The sequence below is a fragment of the Phalaenopsis equestris genome, unplaced genomic scaffold, assembly GCF_001263595.1.
Source record: "Phalaenopsis equestris unplaced genomic scaffold, ASM126359v1 Scaffold000050, whole genome shotgun sequence".
Taxonomy (NCBI): domain Eukaryota; kingdom Viridiplantae; phylum Streptophyta; class Magnoliopsida; order Asparagales; family Orchidaceae; genus Phalaenopsis; species Phalaenopsis equestris.
In genome coordinates, this window is record NW_018164492.1 from 880,480 (window position 1) to 893,982 (window position 13,503).

Sequence of the window (13,503 nt, forward strand, 5' to 3'; positions counted from 1 at the left end):
GAGCTACAGACCTTGAACCATACGACTTAGAACTAGAGAGAACAGTTAAGAGAATTAGGAAACAAAAAAGATTTTGAAAACTCAATGTAGAAATGGCGGATCAAAATCATGGAAACCAATATATGGATTGTAATGTTAATAGAACTTTGAAGGATTATACAAACCCTACAGTACATGAAATTCACTTAAGTATACAAAATCCCGCTGTAGAGGTAAATACTTTTGAATTTAAGCCTACAATTATTCAGATGGTGCAACATAATCAATTTGGAAGATCTCCATCTGAGTAACCTAACTTACATTTAGCAAGTTTCTTAAACTCTGAGCCACATTTAGGTATAATAGTGTCTCTAATGATGTTGTTAGACTTAGACTTTTTCCCTTTTCATTGAGGGATAAAGCCAAAATGTGGCAATTCATTAGCACTATGATCTATCAGAACATGGGGAGATTTAGCTCATAAATTTCTTGCCAAATATTTTCTACCATCCAAAACAACTAAGTTGTGGAATGATATCACATAGTTTAGTCAAGATGACGATGAATCAATTTACGAGGCTTGGGAACGATTTCAGAAACTTTTTAGGAAGTTTCCACATCACACATTACTTGATTGGCTTGTTATACAAACCTTTTATAACGGATTAGTTGAAGCTTTAAGGGTGATTATCGATGCTGCTATAGGTGAGTTTCTCATGTCCAAACCTTATGAAGAGGCCTATTCTCTCATTGAGGAAATGACCACTAATAACTTTCAATGGCTATCTGAGAGAGTCAACCTGAAGAAAGCAACAAATATTCATGAAGATGATGTACTTACAATCCTAACGTCTCAAATTGTAGCTATTGCACGGAAATTAGACCATTACGGGATGAGTCAAAATCAAGGACTTCCTGTCATTGAGGAAAACTCATATGAACAACTAGTTAATACTAACACAGTTAAAACTATCCATGTGATTAATAATAGTCAAAATAACCCATATTTCAATTATTACAACCAATATTGGAAGAATCATCCCAATTTCAACTAAAATAACAATTCTAAAGGAGGAAACCAATCTTGGAGAAATAATCTATTTAATCCAACAAATAATTGGAATAACCAAGACAATTCTAGCTTCAGACCTTCTTATCCTTCTGGATTTAATGCTAACCCACAATTTAAGGAGAAGAAGTTATCATTGGAAAAGGTTGTTATTTAATTTGAAAATCAACTGCATAACCAAGGAAATGTACTCAAGAATATAGAAAACCAACTAGGCCAAATTGCTTCTACACTTAGTAGTCTTCCTCAGGGAGTTCTTCCTAGTAACACTGAGATGAACCTTAAGGAGAAGGGTAGTGTGCAAGGCAAACATGAATAATTCTTGGATTCGTCGGACTGACGACGTTAAACCAAGCGCTTTGTGGGAGACAACCCATGAATATCTTTGCAGGTGTGATTGATGTGAGTGTGAATGATATGTGTTTGATGGTTATGGATTGTTATGATTGATAGTGATCTTGGATAATTATGTGTATGAGTCCATAATTGAGTTATTAAAGTGTCATGAGAGAGGTGAATTCCTAACTTCTTAGCATGACTAGACTTGTATATGTTCTCTGTAGTAGTTAGATTGACGAGTCCACTACAGCTTAGTTTTTAACCAAACTTAAGCTTTACGAGAGGTGTGTTGAGTTCGATCAAATGTCAGGTCCATCTCAATTTTGTTACTTTCTTTGTCTGACCTTGCTTTTATTGAGTAGGGTCATGAACCTACTTGATAAGTAACATGAGAATGAGTAAACGCCATTGTTTGGCCTTTTAAACTATTAAAATGTATGGGATCTGTTTGGTCTCACATTTTTCAACATTAAAATACTATTTTTACAAAGCAAATTACATATATATATATTAAAGTAAAATAAAATCATTTTTCAAAATTTTGGCCGACATTCTGGCATCTCCGTTGGGGTAATAACGCCCTCTTCCTTTTAACTAAGAGGTTTTGTCTTCATACATTCGTAGTGTGCCCATGTCCCTTGTGGGCTAGACTACCATTCTTTCATCGTCATACTTCGCTTATTTCTTTTTTGAGCAAGTATAGTCAACTTCTTTTTTATTCTCAAACCTTCTGTTTAATCACCCTTAAACAGGGACGTTTCAGAATCTTTAAACATTCAATGTTTATTACACCCTCAATAGGTGTGGTATATTAGGAGTGATGTATCGAGGCGAGTTCGATGTGAAGAAATTTGATGGCCCGTCATCGTCCTCATCGCTTTCCTCCTCCACCTCTTTTAGTTCTAACAACAACACCGAAAACTTCACCCCGTTGACCCATTTATAGAAGAACAATTGGTCCTTTACCATGTGGCCGATGTCGAAAGAAACTTCATTCATAAACTTCCCAATGAGATAAGCCACCTAAGCCTGGACGGAGGAGAGATCAACAATAAATACATTGGAGGTCTTCATCATTGTCATCCATTCTTTAATGACTAAGTTCTCCTCTTAGGTAGCTAATAACAACTCTGGCTGGCTGAGCACCTTTTACTTAGCTGTCTTTGCCCTCTCTTCAGCCTTCACCAACTTTCGTTCAATCTTCAGCCATTCTTCATGTTTCTGAAAAAAGATTGTGGACAAGATATGAGAAGCTTCTTAGGCCATTAAATGATACTTATCCATCGTTCGACAGAGGGCTGCTAAGCATTGTTCTAGAGTGGCCTCTTTGAAGATAGAAGACCAAATAACAACAGCTATTGCCAGAGGGTAGCAAGATACTTCCAAGAAATTAAAATTTCAACGCAAACCTACCATCTGAGCTCGTACTCACCTTCAACTTTGTGTCTTGCATGAGAATGATCCCTTCCATTTCTTCTGAGAAAAGGGAGGAGGCAAGTCCCTCGAGTCAGACATGGGTACACCCCTCACAATGGAGCTCCCTTTCATAATTGGTTGGCTCAGGCTAAAACCCTTGGGGAAATCCATTCAGGACGATAAAAGAAGGTTGATTGGCTTTGTCCCTCTCAAACAAGTCGATGAATGACAGAACAGATGGCTATGGGGTGGTAGATCCTGCTTCATGTCTTTTACCAAAGCCTCCCCTTTTTTTGCTCTGCTATCTAGCCATTCTATTGACCTCATTTTGTTGCACACTCGATGGACTTGTAACTGACAGAGAACTCTTAACAGGTGCAAAAAGTATTGACCTTCGATGAGAATTAGCTCGTAGAATATAATTCTTCGAAAAATAATAATTTAATTAGAAATATAATAAACAAGTACCACACATTCTAGGCTTTCTCTAGTTAGAGCTACATTGCATACTGGTGCCTTTGTAGCTGAGATAGTCTTAGTTTGAGCAATCTCAGTGCGAGTAATTGAACAAGCTTTCTTCTTGGTCTTTCGAGTAGCAACACTGACCTCCCTCTCAATCTCGAGATCATTGAAGACATTCAAATCCTCTTTGGTCATTCGACTGAAAATGTAGAACTAACGTACTTGGTTGACACTTAATCAAGATATTAATGGACCAATAGTTGACGCACTTTGACCTCATCAGCTTCCACGAACACTCTCATTGGCACTTTCTTCTTTTATTTTGCCAAAAATTTTCCAGATAGAGCTGTATGATGTACCACCGCCAAGGGAAATAGCCCAGATATAAATGATGTTTCCAATTTTTTAGCTTATTTTCTACCTCCAATAGCTGAAATTTTCCAATAAAAAAGTGTGCAAAATCAACTAGGCCAACCCAAAATTATAATAAATTACTGAAGCTTTCAACATACCATAGAATCCGCATCAATGTAAGAAGACAATGAAAGTCATGATAGTGGCTTTGGAGTTGGGCATAATTTGTGTGGGGATGAAGTTATAGTGGGTGAAGATGGTGCGTAACTCCTAGCAGAAAGTCAGTCGCAGGTCGAAACATTTGTTGAAGAAGAGTAGCCACTACCTCCTCCATTCTCGCACTTTTTCTATAGAAAGCAATAACTCACATATTTTGTAATCTCACTGAATCCCTTCCGACTGAGCAATGGAGCTCTCGATCTAATGAAGGTGGTGAGTCATTGATCTAGAAAATTTCCAAGGCCCATAACATGTTTCCCTGGTGTCATGGAAGGATCATTTGGGCAGTCAACCCCACCATTCTCACTCAAAAGTCGTCCACCCCTTCTTGGGTGTCTGTTTCGCTACTACTGCCACCTCAATTGACTTCTTATTGGTGCCTACTAGGGTTGGATCCTCACCTAGGCCTCTCAAAACTGAGTCATCTGAATCAAGAAGTAACATAAAATAAATGGACCTAAAAAAGTTAAAATCAAATAAATAAGACAGAATCTCCCCATACATAGGTGTCAATCAAACTTAAATATCTTATTCAATACTTCACCCTCGCCATGTGATGGGGCAACAACAACTAATCAAGTGTCTTGTGCGCTGCAGTAAAAAGTTTGGCAGTCGATTGACAGTTGGGTTGGTGAGTTGAACATTCCTCAGTTTATTTAATTGATTTCAACTTATCTAAAAGTGAGAGTGGCATTCTTCTTCCTTTAACCTCCTGGACGATTCTCATCTTTTGATTTCCTAAAGACAAAAAGGATCAAATCTTTAATAAGGATATCACCCGAGGGGTTTGATACACTCTTCATCACAACACCTAGAAACCAACTTATTCCAATGAGGATTCACAAAGTAAGAAGAGAATGGGAAGGAGTCCCATCACATCATATTTATAAGAATTAAAGACATATAAGTCAGGGGAGTTCAATTATTAAGCTATTAATTAAACAATATGAATTATAAATTTGCATTTAATTCTCCTATTCTTATCGTAACATCTCTTTCAGAAAGCATGAGAATTAGTAAACTAAAATATGTACATAAAAATGTATTTCCACTGATCATGAGGAGATATAACGGTCCAGAAGGGAAGATTGATAAAGGTGAGCCCATTGTTAGATTGTGAAGCATACTTTTTTGATCTAGTGAAGTTGTCTGTGCCGAGCCGGTAAGGCCAAAGCCAAATGAACCATGAAATAGACCAAAGACAACTAAGGATACAAGAATGAGCCACTAAGTTAAGAAATAAGATGAAAGTGTATCTGAACCAACCACCACAGGAAAGTTGATCCAAGAGAAGATCTGGTTCCCTAGCACTTCCAACCAACCCAAGGACGCCGAAAGGCTCCTCATTAGGGGTCAAGGATTGAAGGCAAGGCCATATCAAATGGCTGCCTTATATTAAATTTCCGCCTCATATTAATCAAACTCAACTGATCGAGCTATTCTTGCCTGGTCGAGCTAATCTTGTCTGTCTGAAGTCGACTAAGGTCGGCCGATTAAGTTAGAAAGTAGTAGAACAACAATCTTACACATGTAAATTATAAAAAAAATCTCTAGTACAGACCTCTTTTATACATTGGCAAAAATGTAATATTATCATTATATACACTTTCCTTTATAAATAAGAGAATCATTTTATGAATAAGACATGATTAATCATGACAGATTACTATTCATTCTCTTTTTATCTCTCTCTATCACTCCTTACGCACACACACACACATATCTATATAGATACATACATACATAGAAATCTATATACATACATACATGCATACATATATGTATACATATATGTATACATACATACATACATACATACATAATATTATTTTAAAAACTAAAAAGATGTCTGAAGAGTGGATAAAGAGTATTTTGGTCCCCATTTTTAAAAATAAAGGGGATGTACAAGAGTGTCCTTATTATAGAGGAATTAAGTTGATGTGTTATACTTTAAAATTATGGTAGAGGGTAATTGAACATAGGTTAATACGTGTTACAAAGATTTCTCATAATTAATTTAGATTTATGTCGGGCAGGTCTACTATGGAAGCTATACATTTATTGAGAGGTTTGATGGAGAAGTTCAGAGATAATAAGGAGAATCTACATTTGATTTTTATCGATTTAGAAAAAAAGTAAGGTTCCAAGAGACATCCTTTGGAGAGTTCTTGAGAAGAAAGGTGTTGATATGACTTATATTCAAGTCATTAAAGATATGCATACTAGAGTTGTTACCTGTGTTCGAGCTGAAGGAGGATTGACCAAATATTTTCCTATTTCTGTTGGATTACATCAGGGATTGACTTTAAGCCCATATCTTTTTGATTTAGTTATGGATGGTCTTTTTGGACATTTATAAGAGGATGTACCTTGGTGTATGCTTTTTGCTGATGATATCCTTCTCGTGGATAAGACGAGAGAAAAAACCAAGGAAAAACTTGAGTTATGGAGGTGTACATTGGAGTCTAAAGGTCTTCATTTGAGTAGAACTAAAACTGAATACATTGAATGTAATTTTAGTAGTAGTAGCTCTAGTGGTAGAAGTGTAAATTTGGGTGATCACATTATTAAAAGAAGTGAACGATTTAGATACCTTGAGTTTGTTGTTCAAAGCGATAGTGATATAGATGGGTAAGTTAATAGTAGATAATAGCAGAATTCAAGTTGGTTGGTTAAAGTGGAGGAATGCTTTAGGCCTTTTGTGTGATAGAAATGTTCCATTTAGACTGAAAGGAAAATTTTATAAGATGGAGGTGAGACCTGCAATGCTCTATGGCGTTGAATGTTGGCCTTTAAAAAAGAAGCATAATACTAAGTTAAGTGCTATCGAGATGAGAATGATTAAGTGGATGAGTGGCTTTACACTACACTTAGAGACAGGAGACAGAATGTGAAATGAATATATCCATGATAGGGTTGGTGTAGCTCCCGTGACGCACAAAATTAGATAAAGCCGTCTTAGATGTTTTGGTCACATTAAACGTGGACCATTTGATGATCCGATTAGAAGAGTAGATGTTTTAGATTTATGTTAAGAAAAGCAGTGGTAGACCTAGGAAGACTTGGGCTTATTATATAAAAAATAATCCTAATTTATTAGAACTAAATGAAAATATGACACTAAATAAGACACAATGGAGAAAAATGATTCATGTAGCCAACCCCACATAGTGGGATTAAGGCTTTGTTGTTGTTGTATTTATATATATATATAAAACCAAAACAAATCAAATCGGTTGCCTGTTCCCCGTACCATACTTGAATGTATTGCCCACATCAATGTTGTACTCTCACTAAATGAATAAAACAAAATTATATAAAAAATAACCAAAATAAAACCTTCCTTCTTGTCAGTTATGTTGAAAAAGAAAGAAACCTTTCCACTTTCATTTTCATTATCTTGCAAATAGCTAGCCAGCAGCTTTCCTAAAACCCGCCCGCAACCTATCTACAGGCAAGCTTCTCCCACAGCTGCATGCAAACACCCTCTAAGGAGCTTCAATAGAGAGATTTGTTGTGCAAAATAAAGTGGAAAACAAATTCACATAACCAAAGTACCAGGCACAGTGTAACTTACATGGTTCTACACAAATCTACATGCATCCATAGAGAGAGGTTATTCTATTATCAATAGGTGGGTAGAAAAAATCAGCCAATTAGAATTACAACTAAACACACCCAAATCTTTCGTAATCCCTCATATAAAAAATAGAGAATTAGAGTATACAAAATAGAAATATTTCAAATATAGGAAAAAAAATCATACATTCATGCCTTCTTAAAATAGCTTTCAAAATATAGAAAAATCATATAATTAGATCTCCCCAAATTAAGTTATCTAGTATTAATCTTCTGACTAGGGAATTTAGCCTCACGTAGTTCTTCAAATGTCTGAATGAGGATAAGTCATGAGCTTAGATGTTCACAAAATTTTATAATAGGTGAACCTGGAATGGTAATACCTTTGTGTGCATCTCTTCTTGATTTTCCTTCATATCTATCTTCTTCAATAAAATATTTTCATCATCAATCAAATCTCGAAAAAAAATGACACCTCACATACAAATACGATGAACTGAATTTATGGTTAAACATATCTATCACATGACACCGTTATATACTATTGATCAATACTCATAGTCATCTACTAGGCCTTGCATCCATATTATTTCTTTCATCACCTCCATGACTGTCATGTACTAAGCAGCCATGGTAGAAAAAACAACAGTAGATTGAAGAATCATCTCTAACTATTTGGACCTCCTACTGATGTGAATAAATAACAGGCGTATACCTACATCTATCTGTCACCTGTACAATCAGAACTAATATAGCCCACACACAAAACAGTAATAGATATTTGTCTTTTGAACACCAAGCTGACATCAACTAATCCCCTCATATATCTCAAAATTAAATATAATGAGCCAAAAAGCAATTTTAAGAAGTACTCAATCCCATTCGAGCCAATTATGAGCTGGCCCCAGGTCGGGTTGAAATTGAATCGTTTACCTCCATAAAAATTGGCAATGGACCAAGCAACATGATTTTGCCAGTTGAGCACATTGGTAGAAAAGGGTGATGTCAAAGGAGTTATATAGCCTTGTGTGGCAAGCAAAAGCATCACAATAGTCTCATTTCATAACATGATGAATGAATTTTGCCAGCTCCATTTATTATTATTATTATTATTATTATTATTATTATTATTATTATTATTATTATTATTATTATTATTATTATTATTATTATTATTATTATTATTATTATTATTATTATTATTATTATTATTTTGTAATCTTTTTTGGTTTTGTTAGTAGACCCTATGGTCTCATCTACAGGCTTCCTACAGGTCACTAATGTAACATCATTTATTTCTTTTGTTCACACTTTGAATCTTTGTAATCTATCTTCCATCAATGATTGGCAGGCATGGCCCTCAAGTTCCTTCACCGAAAAAGAAACACAAAAAACAAAAATGAAGAGCATTTAATTCGGTTTTCACATGTTCACATGCAATAGTAAAGTTCAAATTCCCCTGAATAGACAATTGGATAAATTCAAACTCAAGATAAATAAGCTTTAGGACTATTCTTTCAAAGATTCATGGTCTGTTAAAGATAGTTCAAGAGAAGAATGATGGAGACATCATCCAGACTTCATTCACTAAAGAAACAAAAAACATAATACTTGTGTATTTACATATCTAACAACTACACTTCCATATTTTCATTTATACCACTCACATCACCTCAAAAGTGAATATAACTTTTCAAGCATAAGTTCATCACATCAAGGTACTGTAAATGTAAATGTCAAACTTTAGTGTTAGACATGTAAATCATGAGAATTGTCTGGTATGAATGCAAATTACCCTATCAATTAACTACACATGACCTAGAACCATGAAATTCAAAACAAGCTCACAACTAGATAATTAACAGGACATGAGCCGAATCATATAGCACATTTTTCATGCCAAAAATTGAAGATGAAGACCAGCATTCAGAAAAAGTTATATTTGGTTCCAAAAGATATTAAAGAAAAAAAGAAAGGCAGTTACATGCATAGCGCACCCAATTCCTATGTATTTACATTTGTAACACTTAAACTTGACATTTTACATTTACATCACCAAAATCTTTCATATCACATAAAAAATATGACCATTTTAACTTTAAACAAAATGACATACACCTTTTCATGCATTGGTAAGGTGGTATGTATGTAAAATAAAGTTTAGGTGTTAGATATGTAAATACATAGGAATTGAGCTGCATGTATGTAAATCTTCCCAAAAAAAAAAAATCCTCGCATTATCAATGCATTTAAATCAAACATAATGGAAAAAAGAAAATAAATTAGGAGTAAATAAGATGGATCAACATTATAACTATCTAACAGAACTTCAACCAATGGCAGTTCTTATAAGCATAACATTTGAAGATAAAATTCTACATTAACTTAAATAAATCTGTTCAGTAGCATGAACAAGAAAAAAACATGGAGAATTAAGAAAAGCGACAAACCAATTTTGTTGCAACCAAATGTAAATGATATTTACAACAATAACCATGATGCAATTCTTAACAAACATATGGATCCAAATCTATCACTCTTACTAGCAACCACACTTTGAGCAAGAGCTAGAAAAGAAAAGTGATGAAAAATAGATCTAGAAAGAGAAACTTGATGAAACTTCTTAAAATTTCAATGTAAAAAAGTACATTACTGATGTGACGTCATCAAAGGATGATCAAATAACGAAAATGATCCTAAAAATATGGACAAAGACACCGCGAAAAGGATGACTAATGCCAAAACCAACTTTTACGTAATTAGATATTTTAACTTGGCTCTTCGGATATTTTGCTTACATAGCATATCAGTCATTGTTTCTTTGATCTTCTCTTTATCAAAACCAAAACCAACAGCTTCTTTGCCTACACCAATATACAAAAAAAAGTTGTCAGCAAATTGGACTATGGAGACCAGGTGGTGAATAAAGAAGTATTTTTTAAAAAGCATGAACATTCATCTCCCAACTTTATGATGAAATAAATAAGGCCTACAAGTTGCCCTGCTATTCATCGAAAATCATTAGCCTTCTTTGCAAGCTGCATCTCTACAATTAATTTCAAATTATTTAGGTTCATAGTGATGCCTTCAAAAGTTGGTAAGAATCCAAACCCAAAAATCTTTTGGAACTAGCTCTAAAGGTACACTTCAGATAATTGAAAACCTTATTGTATTTATTTTAAGTCACAGATATCTCCTACAAATTAAGATATGTCGCACCAAATTTTACTTTCAAGGAGCAACTCATCAATTTAAATATCAATATTTTCACCTTTCTAAACTCTTAACACAACCCATCATTCATTAGTTAGTCACATCATTCTTCAGTCCAAATAGTATGACAGTCTAACAGAATTATTCGTCAAAGATAATGAAAGTTGTCTCCTCACATATGAGGTGATACATATTTATTTGATGATAGCATGGTAAAGAATTAAAGAAACTTATCACGGAAAAATCAGTTTTCAAACTAATCAGAGCACCTTGCATGAGGATAATTGTCTTTTGGGCAAGCCTTGTCCAAATATGTTAAATCCACACATTCTCCACTTCATGTTTGACTTTCACACAATTACTAAATTAGAAATCTAATGTGAATATTATCCTCGGGTAAAGCCGACCTCCAACATCAATTTCACAATGAATGGATTTGCTAAAGTGGCAACAACTTAGAGAATTGTTTGCTTTAACAACATGGCTGACTAATCGACATTGGGGCATTGACATCGATGATTACGCCAACTTTGGCCATTTCTGCAACATACCAAGCAAAAATTTCAATATTCGATTATCGAATATAATTGCGCTCATCCTTATACTCTAGACTAAAGAATGCATTAACTTGGAGAATCCAAGTTAGACATAGTAACTTCTCTCTGAACTTCGAGTTGCAGAATCTCCTCTGGGACCCTTACTATCACCTTCAAGTAAGACTGTAAGATGCCCACATTTGCAGCAAATTCTTGGGAGCAGTGATTCAGTGCCCAGTTGCAAGAAATTTAACAAGGACATTAGGTTGAAAGTACAACATTGAAAAACGTTAAGAAATGAATGACCAAATATAGTATTATGTCATAAAATCATCAACTATTATGAAGTCAGTCATGCCAATTACTATTGATTGCCTTCAGAAGAAGTGATTGACAATTCAATCAATCCAGTTTCTCAGCATTCATATTGAAACCATAAAGTGGTTTTGCAATGGTGCCAATATAGAAGAATCAATGCATATGATTAGAAACATTTTTAGAGAACGTTCACAGAAACAATAACAAAGCCTTAATCCCACTACGTGGGTTCGGCTGCATGAATCATTTTTCTCCATTGCATCCTATTTAGTGTCATATTTTCATTTAGTTCTAGTAAATTAAGATCATTTTTAAAGCCCAAGTCTTCCTAGGTCTACCTCTGCCTTTCTTAACACAAATCGAATCTAAAACATCTACTCTCCTAATCGGATCATCAGACGGTCGACGTTTAATGTAACCAAATCATCTAAGACGACTTTCTCTAATTTTGTTCGTCACAGGAGCTACACCAACCCTATCACAGATATATTCATTTTGCATTTGGTATCTACGTGTAAAGCCACTCATCCACCTAATCATTCTCATCTCGGCAACACGTAGCTTATTATTATGCTTCTCTTTTAAAGGCCAACATTCAACACCATAGAGCATTGTAGGTCTCAACACCGTCTTATAAAATTTTTCTTTTAGTCTAAGCGGTACTTTTCTATCACACAAAAGGCCCGAAGCATTCCTCCACTTCAACCAACCAACTTGAATTCTACTATTAACATCCCCATCTATATCACTATCGTTTTGAACAATGGACCCAAGATATCTAAATCGTTCACACCTTTTAATAATTTGATCACCCAAAGTCACACTTCTGTCACTAGAGCTACTACTACTAAAATTACATTCCATGTATTCAGTTTTAGTTCTACTTAAATGAAGGCCTTTAGACTCCAATGTAGACCTCCATATATCAAGTTTTTCCTGGGCTTTTCTCTCGTTTTATCTACGAGAAGGATATCATCAGCAAAAAGCATACACCAAGATACATCCTCCTATACATGTCCAGTAAGACCATCCATAACTAAAGCAAAAGGATATGGGCTTAAAGTCGATCTCTGATGTAATCCAACAGAAATAGGAAAATATTTGGTCAATCCTCCTTATAAGTCATATCAACACATTTCTTCTCGAGAACTTTCCAAAGGATATCTCTTGGAACCTTATTGTAAGCTTTTTCTAAATCAATAAAAATCAAATGTAGATTCTCCTTATTATCTCTGAACTTCTACATCAAACCTCTCAATAAATATATAGCTTTCATAGTAGACCTGCCCGACATAAATCCAAATTGATTATGAGAAATCTTTGTAATGTGTCTTAACTTGAGAAATCTTTGTAATGTGTCTTAACTTATATTCAATTACCCTCTCCCATAACTTTAAAGCATGACATATCAACTTGATTCCTCTATAATTCGCACACCTTTTGTGCATCCCCTTTATTCTTAAAAATGGGACAATAATACTCTTACTCCACTCCTCAGGCATCGTTTTAGTTTTTAAAATAATATTAAAGAGTTTAGTAAGCCAATAAACTCCCAAATCTCCCAAATATTTCCACACTTCAATTGGGATATCATCAGGTACTACAGACTTTCCACTCTTGCTTTTCCCACCCTTGCTTTTCTTTAAAGCTTCCTGAAATTCTTTTTACTAATGCGAAAGTAAAAAAGAAACGTTTTATTAGTATTCACGATATTAAGATCACTAAAGTTGATTGTATTTTCAGAAACTTCAATAAAAATTTTATCAAAATAACTCACTCACCTATGTTGAATATCTTTTTCTAACATAAGTATTTTTTTATTTTCATCTTTAATACACTTTACGTGAGTCAAATCTTTACTTTTATTTTTTCTTTGTTTGGCTAGTTTATACATATATTTTTCACCCTCCTTAGTATCTAATCTATTATAAAGATCATTAAAAGCAAAATTTTTAGCATCACAGATTGTTCTTTTAGACTCCCTGCGAGCCGTTTGATATTTTCTCCAGTTCTCTAAGC

General features: G+C 34.5%; 1 pseudogene; it reads right to left on the bottom strand.

Annotated features, from left to right (window-relative positions):
- Window positions 1-10,045: 10,045 nt before the first annotated feature.
- Window positions 10,046-13,503, bottom strand: part of LOC110019139 — a 19,990-nt pseudogene continuing 16,532 nt past the window's right edge.